The sequence below is a fragment of the Lemur catta genome, chromosome 1 (assembly GCF_020740605.2).
Source record: "Lemur catta isolate mLemCat1 chromosome 1, mLemCat1.pri, whole genome shotgun sequence".
In the NCBI taxonomy this organism is placed as follows: Eukaryota; Metazoa; Chordata; class Mammalia; order Primates; family Lemuridae; genus Lemur; species Lemur catta.
The window spans coordinates 58,507,154-58,530,229 of record NC_059128.1 but is presented as its reverse complement, the minus strand read 5'-3'; the positions used below and the strand labels follow the sequence as shown (position 1 = coordinate 58,530,229).

At 38.0% G+C, this 23,076-nt stretch overlaps 1 protein-coding gene across 2 annotated transcripts in view; it reads left to right on the top strand.

The window, feature by feature from the left end:
- The first annotated feature begins 1,934 nt into the window (after positions 1-1,934).
- Positions 1,935-23,076, top strand: part of AKAP6 (A-kinase anchoring protein 6) — a 451,824-nt gene continuing 430,682 nt past the window's right edge. For both annotated transcript variants that reach the window (XM_045569009.1, XM_045569000.1), the window contains exon 1: positions 1,935-2,130. The gene's annotated coding sequence lies outside the window, so the exon portion shown is untranslated. The remainder of the gene's footprint in view (positions 2,131-23,076) is intronic.

The following is a 23,076-nucleotide window of genomic DNA, read 5'->3' as shown; positions in this document are numbered from 1 at the left end:
GATTCAAGTCTAGAACACCTGATCCCCACACTGCCCTCTCTTCTTTATAGGATCATGGGAATTCAGCTCTGGAAAGGCCAATCTTGTTCTAGATCCATGGCTTTTACTTTATCTTCTCCAGAAGCTAAGGGGTTCTTCAGAGGTATCTTCAAGGGTTAGCTCCTAATAGACAGGTCAGGGGCAGTGGTTGAGAAGGGCCCATTAATCTTGGCTCTGGGATTCTTATCCCTCCTAAACCAAGGCAGTCTAGCTTTGAATTGTTTCATTAAAAGAAAGGGTTCCACTACTAACAAAAAACCTGAAAACCATAGTTACCAGCTAAATCTATCATCTCTGCAGATGAAAAACCTGAAGCCCAGAGGGGTTAATTGATTAGCCTGATGTCACACAGATGCTCTAGGAAGAACTGGCATTTAGACTTGGGCTTCCTGAATCCCAGATCAGTGCTCTTTACGCTGGAGTGGCTGCCTGTTACCTCCCTTGGTGTGTGTGGCATGTGGTCTGAGGTCTAAGATAAAGGGAGGGAGTCAGGCTCTGCCCATGCCACTGAGAGCCTGGGGGTCCTGGGCAGGCAGCTTCACCTCCTGTTCTTGGTCTCCTAAGTCCTCATTAGGTGAAGCAAGAAGAATCCTGGCTTCCCAGCCAGGGCAAGGGCTGCTCTGTGTAAGGCTGATAGTGCACCCCACTAGGATCTTGGCATCTCTCTAGCATTTTATCAGCCCCTTTTTATGGAGACACTGCCTGGATTCCTGCTGCTACCCCATCCCCCACCCCCTATGCTGGTGGTTAACAGTGCCTTTTAAAAATCTCAAGTAGGAGGAGACAACATAATTGTCTCATTATGCTTTGGGCTTTTGGTATGTTGTTCTTCCCCAGAGTTGTGAAGATAGAGAGGATGTAGGTCAGCTTGATTCTGTTTTTCTCTGTGAATGGCCTGCAAATATTAAATATGCAAGAGATGTGCTGCTCTATGTATCCTTCTACCCCAGTTCTCACCACATGTGTGTTTCTGCTCAGGACTGGAAAGAAGTGATTGCTTTAGATATGCTTTTCTTTTACCAGCTGGAGAAATAACCTCACTGCGTCTTGTTTAAATGTGGCTTTTCACACAGTTCCAGCTTTTGTGGGGGGAGGGGTCTAAGTAATCTCCTGTGTGGTGGCAGTCTTATTGCTCCACAGAGAATAAAACAGACCCCAATGTTTGGAATGCCAATGACTTAGAGGAAGTTTTCTAGTGGGTCTGCCACTTGTTCCAACCTCCAGGTTTGGTCCCAGAAAAGACTCTCTTGCATTTTGGCCATGAGTGGGAGGGGCTCCTTGCAGGCTAAGGGAAGGGTCCCTAGAAGTTGAGGGTGGTGTGGTATGCCCCCTTTGATTCCAAAGCTCCCTTTACTATCTATCTGATGGTCAGTTGAGAGCTGAGGTTACTCTGCATGAGAAGGTTCTGTGGGTTGGTATCCATCAGGGGAAATGATCAGGGAAGACTTTGTGGGCCAAGGGTTTGTCTGTGTTTTGAGAATTAAAGTCTGTTTACTTTAAAATTAGAGTTACTTGGTCAGCTGTTTATATTCCATTTTAATTATTTTCTGCTCTATGTTTTGTTCTTTTGGTCTTTGACAGATAAGCAAAAACTCTTTTTAATAACTTTTAAAAAGGTATCTTAAAATGCTGTCCAGAGAGGACAAAGTGATCAAATTGCCTAATAGGGAAACATTGTGCATTTGAGTTTCTGTTTGCTTAATACTAAATCTATATTCCCCTCCCATCTTTTTTCTAAATATGTAACAACAAAGGGGAAGGTAATTTTTATTTTTTCCAAAGTGCTTTCAGGGAAATCCCTTTTAAACCTATGGATTTTAGTCCAATGAGGAATTCTCTTCTTTTGGTCTAAATTTTGCATATCGTCTGTTTCTTACAGGGCTTCCGTATTGTCTCAGGCTCCACTGGAAATGCAGCAAGGATTCCTAGCACATCCCAGTTGCCATAGCAACAGCAGTCTTTCCCATAATGAGCTGCATCATCTGAACTGATGTCACAGCATCATGCAGCAGGTCAAACAAGGCATCTCCTAGTATTGCATCCTACAGATGTGCTGTAAACATCAAAAGAAGACGGTGGGAGCAGGAGATGGTGAGTGTTAAATGTCTGGGCCTTAATTACGTGGCTGTTTTGTCGGTTAGTCGGTGTCTGCTAAGGTGGAAAATGGGGGGATGTTGTCTGCTTAAAATGGACTGGGGAAAGAAGGCTGTTTTACCTAAATCTGTTTTTCAGGCTGCCGGGTTAAGACAAAGGCCTATAGGAGTCATATAGGAATCAAAATATGTGGAATTATTCTTGTATCTCTATCTGTTATTTTTAAGTGTTCTCATAGATTTTTTCATAAATATAATTTTCTGTTGCAAAACCCCAAATAAGCTCTAAAATGAGTAGTTTAACAGTATCTAAACATTGTGAAGATATATATTTATTTTTTATGGGGCAGAGCTAATTGGTCCCCTATTTGCTGTTATGAGTTATAAATATTTAGTGATTTGCAGTATGAAATTCAGTATTTACCTCGGTTGGGTTTCAGTTTCTTCATGGCAAGGAACTAATGCTGAATAAGCATTTGACATAACCTGATATGAAAGGGGATGTCTTGCATGTTCAAGACAGAATTTATTAAAAGCATAAAGACCAAAACCAAATGAAATTATTTGAGCCTTTTGATTTACACGGTAGTTCTTCAACCCATGTCCATCACAGTTAGTTGAAAGTCTGCCACAATATTTTTCCATCTCTAGCTAGTCTCTAAAATAGCCAGAGTTGTATGCAGGCTGACCTATAACTGAGAAAGGAACAAGTCTCCTCTCTGCGGCAGTTGCAGTGAAGGGTAACCCAGGGAGAGCCTCTGGAAGTGGCAGTGGTGTTGCCATCTCTTGCTTAACTTTAACCAAAATCTGGTATGATGAATAAATATCAGGGTCCTCAGTGACTGTAGGGAATACAGATCTCTAGACTCAGTCATAAGCTTAGTTCAATTCTGAAACTCTAGATAAACATGTATCATTTTCGTTTTCAACTCCTAGCTCTGTCTTTAGGCATCTTCATTATTATTATTTCTTTCTGAAAAATGTAGTCTGACAGTGTTAGATAAGGAGCAGTGTATTGCCTTTTGTTTTGGGAAATGAAATGGATTTCCCTGGTGCAGCTGATTGCTACTGGGGAGAGAAAGGAGGAGGCACACGTCAGTTGAATTGATCGATATGTCCACTTAGAATCAGGCAGTGGTTCTTGTGTCTCAGTGCTGCCAAGTTGATAGTTTTTATTCAAAAAGTCTTACAGGAAAGAATGGCAACCTCCGAATTACTCTTCTTTTAGGCCGATTATTGCGCCTAAGAGAGATATGTCAAAGAAAGCAGAAAAAGAAATACCTCTTGCTAGCCTGAGTGATTTTTTTCACACAGAGTGGAGCATATTGGTCCCATTAGGCACTAGCTGGAGTGAAAGACCTCAGATTTTAATTAGTTTGTTTATACCACATCACACACATGCTACTCAGTCCTTTAAGCTTAAGTGGCTGACATGCTGCTGTATGGGATGGGAGAGGTCAGCTCAGCCTCGCTTTATTGCAAGCACATAGGAGCATGAATTGTTCATTGCCTGCTTTTTTATGTCATATAATGTGGGCAGAAAGCTCTGCTGGGACTGCTGGGTGTGAACACAGCTAAGTCAGAAGCTCTAAGGTGACAGGGTGGAGTGCTAGATGGTGATGGGGGAAGGGAAAGAATGTCTAGTAGCTAGATTGTAAGTGTGGGGAAAATTAGTCAGTGCCCATTAGAATTATTTTAAAGTATTATTTCCAAGGAAAAGCAATGAAGAGAGACTTGTTTGGTAACATGAATTGCTAGGAGTAGAACATAACCAACGGCAGCATTTTAATGAGTTTTCTATTTGCTTAATTCTTGTCTCTTTTGTCTAACAGTGCTCTCAGCTGCTTCATCATGGGTGATTTGTACAATTACTGGAAGTCACAAAAGCCAGATTCCTTAAGGGCAGTGCTAGAAAAAGTGGAGTCATGCTTTGAGGGTGGGGAAGGGCACTGTGGGTGTGGGCTGACGCAGTTATCTAGTGGAACATCCTCCCAGTTCAGACAAGCCTGTGATTTCCCCCGCCCCCCGCAAATGTTCAGAATGCAATTATAGTTCCCCAACTTTATGCTTTTGTGCTCTTTTGCTCCAGGAGAACAAAGCCCTGGTAATGGGAGCTGTCATCCTGATGCTCTGTTTCTTCCTTTCTTTGCAGAGGGCCACAGCCTGTGCTGCTCTCTGATTAGCTGTGTGTCTTAATTACTGGCTGAGTCTATTTCAGTTGTCTTAGTTTTAATATATCCCCAAGGGGTAGATGGGGTATGTGTGTATGGGGGAAAGGAGAGATTGCTCTATGACTGTATTTATTGGTGCCTCACTGAAACTTTCTAGCATTTAAGGAATTTTGTTTCACAGTAATGACTGAAAGATCATCAAGACCATGTTTACTGTGTGGCCAAGTTTAGAACATGGAAGTCTCTCACAAGAAGTTAACCTCATCTGTAGTTTTGGTTATAGCTTTCATAACTGAATTAAAAAGTTACAAAGAAGTTAATTTTTTGCAGATAACTAGGCCACAGTTGGGATGGTAAAAGTAATCATAACAACGAACCACAGCTATCATTTATTGAATTTTTATTATGTTTCAGGTACTGGACTAAGCTTTGTGTATATTTTGTTTATCCCTTATAATAACACTATGAGGTAGAGAGTAACAATCTCACTTTATAGAATTAGGTGTTATTATTCTCATTTTGCAAAAACCAATTTTTAGTCAGGTTAGCAAACTTGGTTAAGGTCACCTAATTAATGAGTGATTAGGCCAGGATTCCAAACTGATGCAATCTGGCTGTGGAGCCCATGTGCTTACCCATGGTCATGTCAGTTTTATGACATCTTAACTGTGAATACCATACAGATCAGTCATCTATACTCTATCACACTTACCCTACTCCTTCTTATTCTAATTGGAAATTCAGATTTAACATGCAGAATGAAATCTCATTTACAACACTAAGATCAATTTTACTGTAAGGATGAGCATGAATCCTGGTCAGATGTGAATATTTACTCTGATCCTAGAGATTTAAGTAATACAGAATTGATACTAACCTTTGGCCACTACCCTTGGTTTACAAATCTTTCTAGCAGGATCTGTGCATGGAAAATGCTGCATGGAATGAGAGTAGGCATGACAGAGTTGCACTAAAAGCAGGTCTTACCTGAGTCAGTAATGTCAACTTTTTTATACCTGTCTTATCAGCTATGTATGTAGTGCTCTACTAACTTTAAGACATTTGTATTCCCTAGCAATACCAGGCAACGAATAGAAGCAGAAACTTCTCTCAGAGCCAGGATCAAGAGGATAAAAAGATAGTTTATTTTGCTGAATTTATCAGCAGCGGAAACCAAATGCTGTCTATCTTTGACAAAGTACAAGAATGACAGTCTTGTGTAATATCCTGGAAGCCTTGTGTTTGAGGAGAGCTAATATAGTCATCTCTGCATCATCTTGCCCATCCCCAGCTATCCACACCCAGTGTCATTATTGGGCTCTAAGGGCTGTTCTTTGAGTGGGGGCTAATGCACATACTGACAGCACACTGATATTGATTCCAGTATGTTGAATACTTAGAAATATTATTCCACAAGGCTCATTAGCCTTTTCCAGATTCTGGGAAGAAGTTAGCCTTTGTCCTAGCCTACTCCACGGAGGCTCAAGCTTGTGTCTGCATGAGATACAGGAATGAGAGGCTGATCAGAAAGCAACAGAACTACTGGGCACAGTGACTACAGGAGTTCAGTTATGATTAGGGAGTAAAATAGGCAGTGGAATTTTGGGAAGTTGGTGATCCTGCTACATGTCTCTCATTTCCTTCTATTTCTAATCCTAGAACCCATGAAAGGCCATTGTTTGATACTGTGGATTTAATTCAATTCAACAAATATTTATTGACTATCTTCTATGTGCCAGGCATTTTCAGGGAACATAGCAATGAATAAGACAGATGTAAATCTCTTTCCCCACTACATTCTAGAGGGGGAGACAAAAATAAATAGATAAATTTGTAGTAGAATAATTTATCTCCTCTGATACTGCAATTCTGTTTCTATTTATGTTTTATTCCATGTGCTAATAGATAAACCCATTACCTCTGCACATTTGTATAGGTGCATATGTATATATGGTGTATATGTAGAGGTGAACCCATTGGATTAAATAATAGCTTTTTTTCATACTTCAGTTTATAGTAAAATCTTGCCAAGTGTGGATAAGGCCAATATGGTAATTAGCATTTTGGGGGTATAACTTAATCTGAGAAATAAAATTATAATCAGTCAAAAAGTACATGTCTGTCTCAATTGACAAACCTGACATGTGGAAATATGAAATGTATATGACAGATTAATTAAGGAGAGATATTTTCATTTTTATAAAAGATATTTCTCACCTTTGAAAACTATTTGTCCAGAGAGCCCTTTAAATTGAACATTCCGGCTGGGCGTGGTAGCTCACACCTGTAATCCTAATACTCTGGGAGGCTGAGGCGGGAGGATCGCTTGAGGTCAGGAGTTTGAGACCAGCCTCAGTAAGAGCGAGACCCTGTCTCTACTAAAAAATAGAAAAAATTAGCCAGTCAACGAAAAATAGAAACAAAAAATTAGCTGGGCATGGTGGCTCAGACCTGTAGTCCCAGCTACTCGGGAGGCTGAGGCAGGAGGATCGCTTGAGCCTAGGAGTTTGAGGTTGCTGTGAGCTAGGCTGATGCCATGGTACTCACTGTAGCCCCGGCAACAAAGCAAGACTCTGTCTCAAAAAAAATTGAACATCCCAGCCAGCCTGCTGATGGAGGTATGTGCGACATAGGAGTAGGTATACCAGTCACCTTCAGTCTTGTCTATTCACTCTACTGTGCCTTACAAACATCACTTCAGATGAGAAACATTTCTCTAAACAATCATATTTACTAATGTATTTAAAAGTAAGATTGTATTTTCATGAAAATTTTCAGGTGCCCATTCATTCATATATAAGGTATATTCAGCTTGTTATGTCCAAACAGAAAAGGTTTGCAGGTTGATTGATTGTTCCTCTTTGATGGCAATCGCACCTACCCAACTCCGAGACAAGCCATAAGTGAGAAGGTTTTTCAGAGGAATATCACTTTTTATAGGACTTTGGTCTGGCAACAGAGTTTTATGTACAGTAGTCTCTGCTGTGCTTTTGCTTTTCATGGTTTCAGTTATCAACAGTCAACAGCAGTCTGAAAATACCAAATGGAAAATTCCAGAAATAAGCAATTAATAAGTTTTAAATTGTACACTGTTCTGAGTAGCTTGATGAAATCTCACACCATCTTCTTTGTCCTGCCCAGGATGTGAATCATCCGTTTGTCCAGTGTATCCACTCTGTATACACTACCTGCCTGTTAGTCACTTAGGAGCCATCTTGGTTATTGTGGTGTCAACAGTGCTTGTGTTCATATAACGCTATTTTACTTAATAATGGCCCCAAAGCTTAAGATTAGTGATGTTGGCATATTGTTATAATTGTTCTACTTTATTATTAGTTATTGTTGTTAATCTCATACTGTGCCTAATTTATAAATTAAACTTTGTTGTAGGTAGGTATATATAGGAAAAAAAACATAGTATATATGGGGTTTGGTACTATCCGAGGTTTCAGGCATCCATTAGAGGGTCTTAGAACATATCCTCTGGGGATAAGGAAGAACAAATGTATTTTGAATTATTAATATTAAAATATAAGATTTCTTCTACATAAGCACATACCTGTCAGTATCTGAATCCTTGAGTTGGTTTTAAGACTTGGTGAAGATAAAGGAGAGACTTTGTTTCCTTTGTAAGCTACCAGCCATGTTTTTCTCTGCTCTTCAGCTCTAGGGCATGCTCCAAACACTTCCAGCTATATTGCGACTGACTGTGTGCTTTGAGTCACAGTTCTCTCCACAGGGAGAGAATATGGAACCTTTGTAACAGGGTCTCAAACTGGCTAATGCAAGAACTGAACCTGGCCCGCAGCTTGTTTTGCATGGCTCCAGGGCAGGGTTCATAGATATACAACCTGTGCAGCTGAATAGGGCTCTGCACTTAGAAGGGTCCACACTTAGTTTAATGCTTTAGTGTTGCCATCTTGAAATTCTTAATAATTTTTGAACAAGGGGCTATGCATTTTCATTTTACACTGAACCTGTAAGTTATGTAACCAGTCTGGTTTGGCCCTTTTGGTACTACCTGAACCCTGTAGTTGTTTGAGTTTGAGACTTCCTCCCACTCTGGAACAATTCAAATAGAAATTGTAGTGCTTAAAAAATTAAGGGACCATTGTTACCCAAACAACTCAGAGCAAAGCTCCTGTACATGGTAATTTAGTGACATGCACAGTAATTTAGTGGCATTTCTTTTAGAGGCAACAGGGGATATATTACATTATACCTGAAGATATTTGGTAGGTCAGATGTATTTGTCACAACCATTGCTTTCAGGGGAGAAATCAAAGCTTCTTTACAAAAGCAAGCTAATTAACCATCCTGTTGTTTCAATGTTTATGTTAATTCCTCTGCCCTTTGTTTACTACTTGATTACTTTTATCACCTTCTTTGTTTAACTCTCATTTAAGTTAACCAATATATTTATGCTGGCTAGGTATTTTTTTTAGTACTATCCTTTCTTTCTTTTTCTTTTAATTCTCTCTCTCCAGGAGGCTGAGGACCTGTAATTTGAGGTTATATTACTACAGGAAGAGGTTTTTTTTTTTTTTAAATTAAAAAGGGAATTACATAGTCAAAATTTATAATAAACCCTTGTCCAGCAAGGCAGTTCCAGCCATGCTAACGTTCAGAAGTCCAGATCCACCGTTGCTGTTTATAATAATGAAATCCTAGTGACCAACTCCTGTACCTTACACTAGGTGAAGCATTCCCATCCATCATGTCCGGTGAGAAGTGGCTGTGTTAATCTATTAATCTACAGATTTTCATAGAATTGTTAGAGAATTAATATGAGTGATGGCACTTGCTACACAGGAAGGAGGTAATTTTTTTTCTTTTGACTGTGTGAGTAAACAGGAACCTGACAAATCTGTAAGGGGCTGTGGTCACCTCTTGGAAGCCTAAGGGTAGAGTCTTCTTCAAGAATCAAGCCCCTGGAACTCATGGCCTTGCTCTGTACCCCTGAATAATCCTGATGCTCACCACGTTCACCATTGTCCAAGCCATAAAGCCAGCTGTTTCAGATAATTTCATCAGCAGTCAATTGACAAATGCATCAAATATCTAGGATGTACAAGATCTTGTGCTAATGGAAAAAACATTTTACAAATAAGGCTGACCATAGGCACACACATGTGTATTACTTGTGGGACATAGCCTGAAAAGAAACTCCAGACATATCTGTGGATACCTTCTCATCTTCTGTTCTTCTCATCCAGTTTCTTGATTTAAATGTTTTTCTGATCATTTGTTACCTTTGCTGGCCCATTCAAAATCATTGTTTCCAAGCTCCCTCTCATTTTTCTCAGTCCTTAGTGTTTCATAGTTTGTTTCTACCCGACCCAGTCTTCTATCACCACTGCTTCTATGTACCCCACCCAGTGTGGAACAGTTCTAAACCCACCACAATCCTCCCCACCAGCAGCCCCCCAGGCCCTCATCTTCCTTCCACTCTTTATTCCTATTACAGTAGCATAAAAATGGCCCATCTTAACACATTGACTGCCACACTAGAAAAAGAAAATTCTTCCTTGGGGCCATGGTGTTTTATTACGAAAATAGAATAAAAACTTCAAAAATAAAACGATCCTTTCTAATTTAATGAAAAATGTAATGAAAAGTGAAATTTATTGACTTCTATTCATTTAATCCATGTTTTTAGAATTAATTTGTCAGTATGAATTATAACAATGAAAACATCAACAAGTAAGATTTTCACGAACCAATGGCAGGGTTTTGCTCAAGTTTTGTTTCATGAGGCCCCAGGCGCAAAACTAGTGTTAATATAACTCACATGGCGGTTAATGTGTTAAATCAAATGAACTAAAGTTCTTCTGATATGCCTCTTGGAAGTAATCCATTTGCATTTAGCTTTTAATAGTTAATTCAAATACTGCCCTATATTTAATCTTTTTTTATGTGTTTGTATGAACTGAAAGGGTATGACTCTTTAAAACTCACGTTAGTCACTCTTTCAGGCAGTCTTTGTGGGGGATCAACTAGAAGTAACTGAAACAGTAGGGCCACATGTGTAGAAGACTAGACGTAAAAATGAAAACAAGTGTTCAAGCATAGTTAAAAAAATTATCCCTTACTGTTATTGTTACATTTCATTTTTATTTAAAAATAAATGAAAATAAGGGGAGTAGTGATGAGAAGGTGGGTAGCACAGCACGAAGCTGTTAGCTTTTTACATTTCGCTTTTGAATTTAGCTTTTAATGGTTAAAATTTCTTTAGTCTTGGCTAAGAGTGGCACTCAGCTTCTAGAATACTATAGGGGAACACCTGCCTCAGAAGGGCAGCTGCTCCAAGAAAAAGGAACAGTTCTGAAAACAAAGGTAAAGCTAAAAACAACCACAAAAATAGGTGTGATTGCTCTGAGAACTAATAAAGAATCAGACTGGTGAATTAAGATGTTATGGTACTAATTTAGTAATAAATAATTGATAATAGGATTTTTTTTTTTTTTGAGACAGAGTCTTGCTCTGTTGCTCGGGCTAGAGTGAGTGCCGTGGTGTTAGCCCAGCTCACAGCAACCTCAAACTCCTGGGCTTAAGCAATCCTCTTGCCTCAGCCTCCCAAGTAGCTGGAATGGGACTACAGGCATGCGCCACCATGCCCAGCTAATTTTTTCTGTTTATATTTTTAGTTGTCCATATAATTTCTTGCTATTTTTAGTAGAGACGGGGTCTCTCTCGTGCTCAGGTTGGTCTCGAACTGACCTAGAGCCATCCACCTGCCTCGGCCTCCCAGAGTGCTAGGATTACAGGCGTGAGCCACTGCGTCCGGCCGATAATAGGATTTTTAAACATTTGAATTTTGACCAACTAAACTGAAAAGGAATAGATTGAGAGACAGAAGACCAAGAAAAAGATAACACAACCAGTCTAAGAAGAGACACATTTCACCTTATTTTTTGCTTAGAGAGTTTTTCCTTTTGTTCTTTGCTCTGGTTAGTATCATTTGGTTTATTTGTTGTGAAGGTGAATAAACCCATATATTTTGTTTTACTTTTAAGAAATCATTCTTTAAAAAAATAACAGAAATCATATTCTCTGGCATGATGTTTTTCTGTGGTTCTTAGATCTTAACAGCATCTTTGTCTAAATACCATATATGTTCAGATACTCAAACAAGAAGTAGTAAGTTGAGTGCTGTCAGCTGGCTTGAGGAGAAACCATTTTCCTCTGGAGCCTCAAATGGGGATGGAAATGACACATTACCAAACCTAAAGTGATATTTTACACTAGCTTATACCAAATGGGAGGTTTACATTTTGTATTTTGGATTCCTAAAATGTAACAGTTTACACATATGTACACATACTGATATTCTCGGAGTAGGATATTAGTGGTGGGGGAGGTAAGTAGGAGGTGGGTGGTGCTGTGTGAGCAGTAGTCATGCTGCTTTTCTTGATTCACTCCATCTCCTGACACCCTGTACCTAAACACTGAACAAAACCAGAGCCTGGCAGGGTGGATTTTGGAGCTAGCTATGTTTACCTTTGAATCACTGCTACCATAAAATTATTAGATCTATGATTTTGAGGTTCTTGGAGTCTAATTTTCTCCATATATAAAATATGGAGAATATCCATTTTACAGGATGAAATGAAGTATTTTGTGTAAAGTTATTGGCACAAATTGAGCATTTGATAAATGAAAGTTATTATTTCACTATTTAAAAGTAGTGGGATAAGATTATTACTCCCCCAAGAAGAAAATGCAATTTCTTTTCAATGCCAACCCTAATATCAAGGAAATATTTTTTTAGAGCTTTTATTAATGGAAAGAACCCTGTAATGTATTTTAAATGCTTATACTGCATAAAACACATATATTACCCTCATTTAATTTCTTTTCCTTGCTTAATTTTCTTCATAACACTTATCACCATCTGAAAACTAAACGTTTTACTTATTTATTACTTGTTTCCCCCTAGTATAATGTAAATTGTACAAGAGCAGCAATTTTTGTCTATTTTGTTCAATGATGTTTCTTTAGCTCCTAGAATAGTGCCTGGCATATGGTAGGTGCTCAGTAAATATGAATATTTATTGTTAGAGCGAATGAATCCACATAACCCTATGAGAGAAGGAATATGATTGTATTCAGTATATAGAAAATTAATTATCTTTTGCAGTGATCCTTGTTAAGTAGTTTATTAAATACCCTTGAGTTATTCTTGCTATTCCAGAGAGCATGCCAAAAAACCCTGTGGTTGATGGTTAGGACATACCATTCAATTATTCTAAATTCTTCTATTGAAAGCAGGGCTATTGTCTGGACAGGTCTGATGTCCTCCTCTCTACAGGGTTTCTGTGAGGGAGCTGAGGTTTCCTAGGTCATTTGAAAGATGTATCGATTCTTCTACTAGTGGTTGTCTTTTTCTTTCTCTCTTTAGTGAGTTTGAGTCTCCTTCAGAAACAGTTATTTATTCTACTTTAAATCGTGAGTCCTTAGCTGTAAATCTCAGATTGATAGATTGGTGGATTTTGGAAGAATCTTCAGTCAAAGAACCAGATAGGGAGAATGATAAGCCATGGCAGTCAGCCCTTCCCTGTTGCTATTAAAAATGCTCTAATGAGAAGTAAGCAAAGTACAGAAACATAATGATATAGTTGTTTGGCCAAAAGAATATACAGCCTCATAAATGAAGCAAATAATGAAGATAGCCTATTTCTGCTATTTATTTTGGATTAGCGGCAAACTATCTTTTAGCAGTGGATATTTACAGCTGATTTTTGTACCATAGGCATATTCTAAATGTCATGCTTTTGAACTGAGTATTTATTTCTCAGGGAGCAGGTGTGAGTTTTTTTTCCTTGAAATTCAAACCATTTTGACAGCATCCTATTTTTAGAATGCCTTCCTCTTTAGGAAGACAAACAATATCCAAAAGCAATTAGAAAAACATCCTGGGAGAAGGCAGTGTTTTGGTTATACCATAATAATAACAGGCTGAATAAGAAAAAATAATGCTGTTAAAATTTAAAACTCAGTGTTTTTATGTTATGATCATAAAACATATTTAATGTATTTATTTTTGTAACCTCATCATGCTATAAGATCATACCTCATGAAAATTTTCTTACATCTGCAATACGTGACATGGCCTAGTTGCAATACACAAGGATGTTATTGTGTTCAAATAGCATTTTATTCTAGTCTACTTCAGAGAATACTGGACTGGGAGTAAGGAACCTGAGTTTTAAATAATCCTGAACCTTGGTTTTCTCCACAGTAAAACACAAGGGTTAAATTTAAATGATTTTTATTTCCTGATAGCTCTAATATTTTATGCCTCACTTACAGGGTTATCCATATTTTTCAGCTGTTTAGTTTTGTGATTTTCCAAAAAGATATTTGATAGAATATTTTAAATTTGTTTAGTGCCTTCATGTAGATGAAACATACTTTAATTTATTGTTGTAGTCTGTTTGGACTGCTATAAAAAAATACCATAAGCTGGGTAGCTTATAAACAGTAGAAATTTATTTCTCACAATTCTGGAGGATGGCAGGTCCAAGATCAAGGCACCACAGATTTGGTGTCTGGTGAGTGTCCCCTTTTTGGTTCACAGATGGCACCTTGTAGCTGTGTCTTCACATAGTGGAAGGGACAAGAAGTCTCTCCTGGTCCTCCTTTATAAGGCCTCCACCCCCGTAACCTAATCACCTCTAAAAGGCCCTACATCCTAATACCATTACTTTGGGGATTAAGATTTCAACATATAATTTTTGGGAGGAGACAAACATTCAGACAATAATGTTTATATACCATTTATATTTCACATTTGTATATTTCATTAGCTTGTATTTCACAGTATGCTTGGCGGTCAACTTATAGTCAACACCTGAAGTTTCACTTAAACTAACAAGTATTGTCTGTCACAAGAAAATTTTTTAGCGTTTTCTTATCTTGCATATTTGTGTTTCTATTTATCCTTTCTCTTTTTAGCCACAACATATATTTGTTGTTAATGAGCTGGGTAAAATATTTGGTTCTCTGCTATCCTTACTATTGGGTATAGAATCGCTTTAGAAGTTCTGCTCCAGACATTCATATAAAATACAAGTGAATGTGCTTTTATTAGGTCAAACCATATGGAATTCCCATTTTTGTTGTAAAAAATGGCCAAATATCAACAGTTTCTTGTGGTTCAATCCAATAATTTGTTCATTATCATAACAGTGTTAGTCTTAAAAATAATATATATTTTATATAATATAATTTTATGTAACAATTTTTATACCTCAGTGATGAAAGCCAGTCCTTAAATGGGCTAGTAAAATAGTGTAAAGTGCATACAGGGGCTGGGGTGAAAGATATATCGGGGCTTGAATTCTGCTTTTCTGCTACCCACATTATGACTGTGTGAGCAAGTTGCTCAACTTTGTTGGCTTCCAATATCCTTGTTTGTAAAATTGAAATGATAATGCCTGCCTCTCAAGCTTGCTGAGAAGAATGCCTATGGCTCCCAGAATGATGCCTGATATGTGCTTGGTACTCAGTAAATGGTCATGATACTGTTACTAGTAACCATCATAGTACCCCTCAATCATAGATATATAAATGTTTAGCTACTAAGTGGACCTAAATAGATTAGAAGAGAAATAGTTACAAGAAAGGGTAAATTACTAGGAAAAGGAATCCTTCCTGGTATTACAGCTCAGTGTCGTATCTGCTAGAGCAGTGCATGCTTTTGACAAGGTTTCCAAGGGACATTTTTGGGTTGAATGGGAAGGTTATCTTTTATGTCATCCTCAAGTAACTTTCTGGAGCAGTAATTCCATAATTCATCTGACATCTACAAATTTACTTCAATTCTTCTCTTTTATATATATATATATATATTTTTTTTTAGTCACAATAACAAACTCTATTAAGAAAACTACCGATTATTAGATTGTATGTATTTATAGAAAATAGATTTCACGTTTTTTTTCTGTAAAGTCCTTTGAGCTAAAAAACGTCACTAAGGTTAAATATTCATAAGTGTTCTATTAATGCCTACTAGGTAAACAAGTTTAATGTTTTATTTAGTCTAAAATAACTGTCATGAGTGCATGAGTCTGGTACCAGACCAGAAGGGATAAATCTTTGACTCTCTTCCTTTTCTCTGGATGATCTGTGCTTGTTGATGGCTTCTCCTATAGCGATGTGCTGATGACTCATAAATTCAGATATCTGGCCTCTGGTTATTTTTCCTGAGATTCAGAGGTATATTTCTCCTGCTTTCTATATGTCTTTTCCTGAATCTTGCACAGGCACTTTTCGCTCTGCATACCTCAAATGATCTCATCCTTTCTGTCTGGAATAAAGCATTGTCTTCAATCCCATCCCTCAGGGTGGAGACTGGGAGTCATCCTCAGCCCTCTGTTCCATCTTTCTCCTCACCCAAATCCTGTTGAGTCACCAAGTCCTGTCTTGTTTCTAAGTCTCTGGGATTTGATGAAAATGAGCTTAGGGTCACCCCATAAATTTTTTATTATGTGATAAATTTAGGTTATGCTCCCTCATCTCCTGACTTCCCTTTTTCTAAACTATAGACCATTAGACATTCTCTCATGGAAGTCTCTCCAATCTCCATGTTCATTCTGGCTGCTCTCTGAACCTTTTCTAGGTCTGTGAAAGCCCGTGTCTAGGACAACCTCAAGTATCCAGTGTGGCTAGTGTGGTGAGCCTTGAGGAGCAACTAGGGTCCCAGCTGGATGGAGATAAGGGCATTTCTGAGTATGAGTGCCCCCCATGTTAAGCAAGCAGATTTTAAGAGTATATATAAGGAAAACGATGGTATAGAGAATAAGTGTTTGGAATGAGGCTCAGAAGGAGGCTTGGATGGCATCAGAGGGCTTTTCATAAAATGGCTGTGTAAAATGAATATTTATATATCACATTTTATTTTTCATATGCTTCTTTTCTAATTTGGGAAATGTTTTCATAGAAAATCATTTGGGGCCAATGAATAATAAAACTCACAGTTAAAACTCAATATTGTCAAGAGAAATTCCGCATTTTAAAATGTGCATTTACATAATACAGATTCAATTCCCACAGTGTTGCACACCCAGGTATTAAAATGCTGTATATAGTTCATTTCACATTTTTCCCACAGGTCTTGGAGACATAAGCAGACACAGGGGTAACTCTCAGGGAATAAGATTGCCTATGGGCGTTTCCTAGGTGCAGGTAAAGCATTGCTTTGGAAATGGTTATGTGACTTAGCAATGAAGGGTTAATATTCCTTTAGTCTGTCAGCTGTGGTGTAGCCAGTAGCATCTCAGCTTGAATTGTCTCCATTACTGAGCTTCAGACATGTCTGAGTACATCTGCTGAATGTCTTCCCCATGTCTGAGATGATTTGTGGTCTATCCCATAAGTATATTGGCACTATGGTCAAAAAGTTTTCTGGAGAGAACTCATCCTAAGAGAGGTGGGGTCACCACGATAAGCTCTAATCATCAGAGAGTGGGGTGATTCTGAGGCCAGTTTGATGTGGCTTGTGAGGAAGTGTACTAGCTCATCCACTCCCTGGACTCAGGACTCAGTCCTAGAAAAACTGTGGGGGGCAAGTGAGCTGTGCATAAGAGCTGTTCCACTATATAATCTCTATGTTATTTGAGCACAATACCACTGTTTCAGTAGCCTTCAGCAGAGTATACTGTAGAAGTGGTAGAAAGGCATATTCCCTCTATCCACAGATGCCCTAAACAAGAGGTTTCCGAACTCTTTTGATTGACATTTTTATCTGTTAAAAAGTGTCTAAGCCCTCTCATATATTAATATCCTATATATTTTATAAAATATATATGGAAGTAAAATTTTTAAAGAATAAAATAAAAATGAAACAAAAATTCTGATATTTTCTTCATACCCCCAAAGGTTTGCCTTGCATCCCCCTTCATGATGAGTCCCTGTCATGGAGACCATTGCTCTAGAGCATCAATGGGTGGGGCCTGGTGATGCTCAGAAATAGCAGCTCTTCCTGGTAAAGGTGCCCATGATGCAATGAGTGTGCACACATGTGAGACTCATGCTGGAACCTCAGGAAATTCTTCTTAGGGCCCTCTTTTCAGGGAGCTAGACTCTGGTGAGGCATGTAAGAGAAAGATGCAGAAAATCATAGGGCAAAATGTTACTCTATTTGAACCTCCAGGCTGGTGAGCCTAGGGAAACTTGAGTTGCACAAATAAAAAATATTTCTGAGACTGTATGTTTGTACTACATTTTAGAGTTTACCAACCACTTTCACATGTAACATCTCAACAACTGTGTGGAGTATGAAGGATGGAAACTGAGAATTTCCTTAAACCAATTTGATCACACTCAGATTTTAGGCTCTTTGTGGAAATCATAGTAGCTACCCAAGAAGTTTGAGGTGGTGACAATTACCCTTCCACAGTCATGATAACAAGTTGTAATGAATGCAAGCCTCAGACCCAAATCTTTAACACACAAGAGATATTTATTAGACTAGCATTCATTAGCAAAATAGGCACAAAATGTTTTATACAACCTGTTTGGTAGGTTGATAAACTCCCAGCTCTATTTCCTTTTAGGTACTCTAACTATATATTGAGTAAAAAAAAAAAAAGCTTTACTTGAGGTAGGATTCTGTATCCTTTAGTATGCATCATGATCATGCAATCAGAAATCGTTCTAAACCACTGGTTAGAGATAAGGAAAGATTAGAAATTGGGCCTCACACAACATCACTAAGGGGTGCAAAGTTGAGGCATCAGAGGATTCATACTCTTTTTCCCTGCAAGTATCCCTAAACTATTTTAGCTAACTCACATGTCTTGAATACCTTTAATTTCACCAAGTAAAACCCATTTCTAACTTTCAACTTACTATTAAATAAATGGCAAAGTAATGGTTATTGATTAACGTAGGAGTGAGTCCACCTCCTCTCTGTGGTAATGCTGCCTGGCATATACCCCCACTTCTGGACTGTACATTTCAGAGATTGTTTTAGCTGACTTGGCCTAGAAATGAGACTTAAATTAATTGTCATGCATCTGAAGCATTTTAAAATAAATTATAGATCTTGTAATATTGTGTTACTATTTTACAGGCATTGAAGCTATGATCTATGATTTGCCCAAAGTCTCTCAAGTGGTAAGCAGAGAGTAAGAAACTGAGTCCAAGTGTAAATGACCCTCAATCCCATCCTCTCTTCATAATATTGATGCACCTGACTATATGGCCACTCTGGCCCTTGAAGCACTCTGCCCTTTGGCCAATTTTTAATAAAATCTAAAATTTAGTTAATAGTAATAGACCAATGTTAAAAGTGAGAAATCTGCCTCTTCTGTTGGCCTGGTTCCTACTGTAGGAAAGGAAAAACAATCTTCACCAGAGTTATGAGGTTTTGCTTAGATTCCCAAAAGCTTACTTTGTTTGCTCGTTCTTATAATTCTTTTCCTCAAGGAAATTGGGATATGTTTTCTAGGCCCTGGAGGACATTTGTGTGAAACCACATGGCCCCTGAGGGCCATGACCCAAGGGCAGGGGCTGCTCTGGACAGCAGTGTGTGATGATGGGCTGGGCAGGTCAAGGACCTGGAGGAGACAGCTGGGTGGGATCATGCCAGGAGCTAAAGCAAGAAGTTCAAGATCTGCCAGACCAGAAATATGCTAGATAGGTACCAGGGAATTTTAAAGCCTGCAGCCTATGCTAGGGATCAGCCAGCCTCGCCCAGAAGAATGTAGGTTTTGGGACAGAGCGAGAATAACCAAAAATAAAATTAGCACATTCGAAGATACCGAGAGCAAAAAGCAGGCACCCACAAACAAATAGAAGCTGAGTCTTTAATAAGAAATATGCAGGTAATGAAAAACTCAGGAGACTTTTGTCTGATCAAGGAACTTCTGTTTCCTTTTACCTCCTAGTGTTTCTCTTGCAATGCTTTTGCCCTGGACTCTCCAGGCTTCTGATACATCCTAAAACAGAGTGAGTTTTCCACAGTACTCCCCAGCCAATAACTCTGCAGCGCCCAGATAACTCTTGAAAGGTGTGAGTGGCACTAGATTTCTTTAATCATTCCTGTTCTTGTGTCCTGAGGCCAGCCCGTTGGTCCCAGGGTCCTCTTCACAGATCCTCTTAGGACTTTTGTCTGATTCTCATGCCAAGGGATTCCTGCAGCCACTCTAACCAGCCAGAGGTAGAGGTACCCTTAAGTTACCGCCTTAGGACCCTTGAGATTGGTTTATAATTCATAAAAAGGACACTCTAGTACCTGTTACTCAATAAGAACAATGACTTTGGTATATGACAGACAAGAATTGAAGGGATTTTTACAGATCTGTAGGACAACAGCCATTTCCAAAAGGATGACATTGCAGTATTTTAAAAGAACAGCTATTTTGGGCAGGAATTCAAAAATGCACTCTATTGATACTAAAGTGAATTTGGCTTGTATATAGAAGTGGGTTTTTTTTAATGCCCTTCAAAAGTTTAATTTGAACTTAAAACTTATAAATTGGAGGAGATCTTTACCACAAAAGCCTTCTGATTTTATGGTTCTGTGTAGATGTTGGGAAAAGAGGGAAAAAGTTTTATGGCCAAAGAATGCAGACTCCTGGCCTGGGGGTGGAGAAGTGTCTATCTCTTGACCTTGTGTGGTCCTGAGCCTCAGAAATATGGAAAGATCTGTGGGCTTGTTAGGGCTTGATGCAATAACTTAATGAGATACAATTTTGGATTAGGATTTACAAGTTCCAGATTTATTATAAATGTGCACAGTAACAACAACGACAACAATAATGGCTTATTTCACTTATTGAGTGCTTACTATGTGTCAGGCTCATATGTCAAGAATTACTTTATATACAATAACTCAAATTTTCAACAAACTTATTAAAAGGTAGTTGAAGCAAAACACTGATGCCCAGATCTTGGTTTCTATACACTGTTCCTCAGTAAAAGAATTTCTCCTTGGAGAAATGGCTAATAATAGGGCCTGGGGCAGGGGAAAATTTAAGGTGAACATGAGCATCACATAGTTCATGAAAGTAAGGAAGTGCTCAAGAAACAAAAGGATGGGGCATGTCAAAGAGACACAGGAGCCAAACTGAAAGAGTTTCTGTTGACCATATCTAATAAATAATATAGTATTGAGTTATAATTTAAAGTATAAAATGAATATACATGAGTACATAGTAATATACTTAAATGATTGAATAAATAAATAAACAGCGGAGAAGAGACAGATCTTCCTTACAGAAAAAATTCCAAATAATGTATGTAAATACTTCCATCTTTAGGAGGAAGAGCTTAACCCATTCCTGAGGGTGGGCTAGGCATAGTGACTTGTTTTCAAAGAAACACTATGGAAAGGGAAAAATGGTAACTTTACAGTGGAAAAAACTGGTAAACATGACCTTAGCCAAGTGATGAAGGTTAATGTTACGTGGATATTGTGCACCTCTAATATGATGTGATGAGAAGGATATTTCATCTCTATGGTGTTCTTCCCAAATATCCATAACCTCATTGAAGACTGCAAGAGGACATTGATGGAAAAACTGGTGAAATCCAAATAAATTCTGGAATTTAATTAATGATAACGTACCCCGATCAGTTTTATAGTTTTTACACATGTACCTTTTATATGTAGAAATTTCTTTCTTCTCTGAGCAGGAACTCCAAGCCCACCTCATTCTAATCGCATAGGTAAATAACTTAACAATTTGGCATCAATTTTTCCAGACATTTTCTATGATCTATAGGTACATACTTTAAAGATGTATAACTGGAACCTTGCTTTTCATTCTGTCCTATTACTTATTTAGTAGACTTGGTGGCTACTAAACACTACATCTTGGTTTATGAGAGAATATTACTTCCACAGAGGTATTAAACTGTTGGGTCTACAACTTCATTTTTAAGCCTTTTAAATGTACTTCTTATAGTCACTAAATAATTTTTCCTTTTTTTCTTCTTCTAACCTAGAAGCCTAAAAGAATCCTTTAGACATTTCTAAATTTTTGTAATATTACTCAAGATTATTACTTGCTCTGCTCTAAAAATTTGGACTTATGGAGTTTTAAGAAAAAAAAAACTAAGAAATTTGTTAATCATTAAAAAAACAGAAGTATGAAAGATGTTTCTAGTTGACCACATTTAGGTCATAACTTTTTTAATGCATGCTAGCTGAAGCTGTTAGTGACAGAAATTGAATATATGTTTGTGTGTGTTTGTATATGTGTATGTGTATACACACATAGACACAATTATATCTATATATAGAATTTTAAAAGCATTACTTTTTACTTGGTACTTTCCTGCTGGTTCACGTAGGATAAGAATAGTAACCTCTGATTATCTGAGCTCAGAGCTTTTTTTCATCCCTCTTTGTAACAGTCAGAGCTAGGACTTGATCTTGGGTCTATCTACACTCCTCTTACCCCTACTGGTTAGCCTTGCTATAGAAACTGTAGAGAGTTCCACAGCTGTGGGCATTAGTTTCTGTGCAATCTTGGCAGACTGTATGTTGGCCAGTGGGGGTGGGGTGTGCGTAGGATGTGTGGCGGGATCGCGTTCTCAGCATGTTCCTCAGGACTTTTCTCCTATCATAGTCAGTTTCCCAACCCAGGTTGTAATAGTTCTTCACTGGTTAGCCTCACTGTGCCTTTCTCAACCTTGTATTTCTTTTTTTTTTCTTTTAGTTTCATTTTATTTTTAACTGACAGAATTGTACATATTTATGTGGTTCAGTGTGATGTTTGATACATGTACATTGTGTAATGATTAAATCAGGGTATTTAGCATATCTATCATTTCAAACATTTATCATTTCCTTGTGGTGAGAACATTCAAAATCTTCTCTTCCAGTTATTTTGAAATATACAATATTGTTAACTATAGTCACTCTACTGTGCAATAGAACACCAGAACTTATTCCTCCTAACTGTACTTTTATACTCACTGACTAATCTCTCCCTATTTCCCCTTCCTCCTTACCCTCCCCAGCCTCTGAAAACCACTATTCTACTCTGTACTTATCTGAGATCAGCTTTTTCAGATTCCACAAATGAGTGATATTATGCAATATTTGTCTTTCTGTGCCTGGCTTATGTCACTTAACATAATGTCTTCCATGTTCATCCATGTTGCCACAAATGACAGGATTTCATTTTTTTAAATGGCCGCATAGTATTCCATTGTGTATAACACATTTTCTTTACCCATCTATCTGTTGATGGACACTTAGGTTGATTCCATATCTTGGCTATTATAAATAGTGATGCAATAAACATTGAGTGCATTTATGTCTTTGACATACTGATTTTATTTTCTTTGGATGAATACCCTGTAGTGAGATTGCTGGATCATATTATAGTTAGACTTTTAATTTTTTAAGGAACTTCCATACTGTTTGTTTTCCATAATGGCTATACTAATTTACATTTCCCACTAACAGTGTATAAGGGTTCCCTTTCTCCACATCTGTGCCAGCATTTGTTATTTTTTGTTTTTTTGATAATAGCCATTCTAATTGGGATGCCAACCTCCCATTTGTCAAACAATGGCTGGCACTTCCTTGTAGAGAAAAGTGAAGCTAAGTAATAGGAATCCCTCCATGTTCTGCCTCCCTGGTACAAACCTACAAGTTGGAACACCTCTCTTGACCTCCTTTCTCTGGGTTTTATAGAAAGAGGCAAAATATTGTTAAAAGTATGACTTTGAGAGTCAGAAAGAAATGTATCTGCTCCCTGCTCTGCCACTGTAGCTATGTGATTTTGAGTGATTTACTTAAAACTTGCTAA